Here is a 1,093-nt window from a genome sequence, read left to right as displayed (position 1 = left end):
CACCCTTAACCTGGGCAGCCACAGTGCCTCTGAGCAGCAAACATGTTTCTGCCAAACGGGACAGGAAGGGGTGAGAACAGGACCCAGGGTCACCCTCCGTGTGTGACAAGATCCAGGTTTTGAAGAACTGTGGACAGCTTCAGTCATGAAGCCCAAGACCTGTGAGACTCTTGGTGTAACTAGAAGGTAATGGGTCCCTGCACAGAACTCCTCCCTCCCCTCCCACCACATGTGCACGTGCACGCGCACACACACACACACACACACACACACACACACACACACACACTTCTAGAAGGCAGGTGCCTGGGTGGGCTGAGTGCCTGGGTGCCCTGCTGAAGTGAGTGAGGAGAGAGGTCTTAGCACAAATCCCTCACTGCCTTGGCTTTCACAGACCTGGTTTTCCTGCAAAGATTCCAGCCCATTCTGCTGGGGCAACCCTATGATGACCTTACGGCTTCAAATGCAGGCTGATATGCCTGCCTGGGCAGATAGCAATTTCATTTTGGACTTACTTTGCCGTTACATATAAAGAAAGTCAAAGTGAAATCACTCAGTTGTGTCCCACTCTTTGTAACCCCATGGACTGTAGCCTGCCAGGCTCCTCTGTCCATGGAATTTTCGAGGCAAGAGTACTGGAGTGGGTTGCCATTTCCTTCTCTAGGGGATCTTCCCCACCCAGGGATCGAACCCGGGTCTTCTGCATTGCAGGCAGACGCTTTACCATCTGAGCCACCAGGGGAGCCCTGCTCCATACAAAAGTAAGGCTATTGTCTGGTCTTCTCCTTATCAAGTGGTTGAAGAAAGACACACGAAGCAGTAGGGTCCACCATCACACACTTCTGGTTCTAGGGGCAGTAGGTCCCTGCTCACTGGGATGTCCCATCCTGGAGCCTACAAGGTCTTGCTTGATCAGCGGTGACTTTTGTAACAGGCTTTTGTGGTTTAGTTTCCCCTCCTGCCAAACACTGATAATGAAAGTGAAACTGAAAGTCGCTCACTTGTGTTCGACTCTTTGTGACTCCACGGAGCATACAGTCCATGGATTTCTCCAAGCCAGAATTCTGGAGTGGGTTGCCATGCCCTTCTCCAG

General features: G+C 51.9%; 1 non-coding gene across 1 annotated transcript; it reads right to left on the bottom strand.

The window, feature by feature from the left end:
• Positions 1-670: 670 nt before the first annotated feature.
• TRNAC-GCA (transfer RNA cysteine (anticodon GCA)) lies at positions 671-743 on the bottom strand. Its single transcript has one exon. It is a non-coding gene; the product is annotated as a tRNA-Cys (tRNA).
• Between the last annotated feature and the right edge of the window lie 350 nt (positions 744-1,093).

Source organism: Dama dama, chromosome 15, assembly GCF_033118175.1.
Source record: "Dama dama isolate Ldn47 chromosome 15, ASM3311817v1, whole genome shotgun sequence".
Classification (NCBI taxonomy): domain Eukaryota; kingdom Metazoa; phylum Chordata; class Mammalia; order Artiodactyla; family Cervidae; genus Dama; species Dama dama.
Note: the sequence above shows the minus strand (reverse complement) of the source record. Positions and strands in the feature narration are given on the sequence as shown.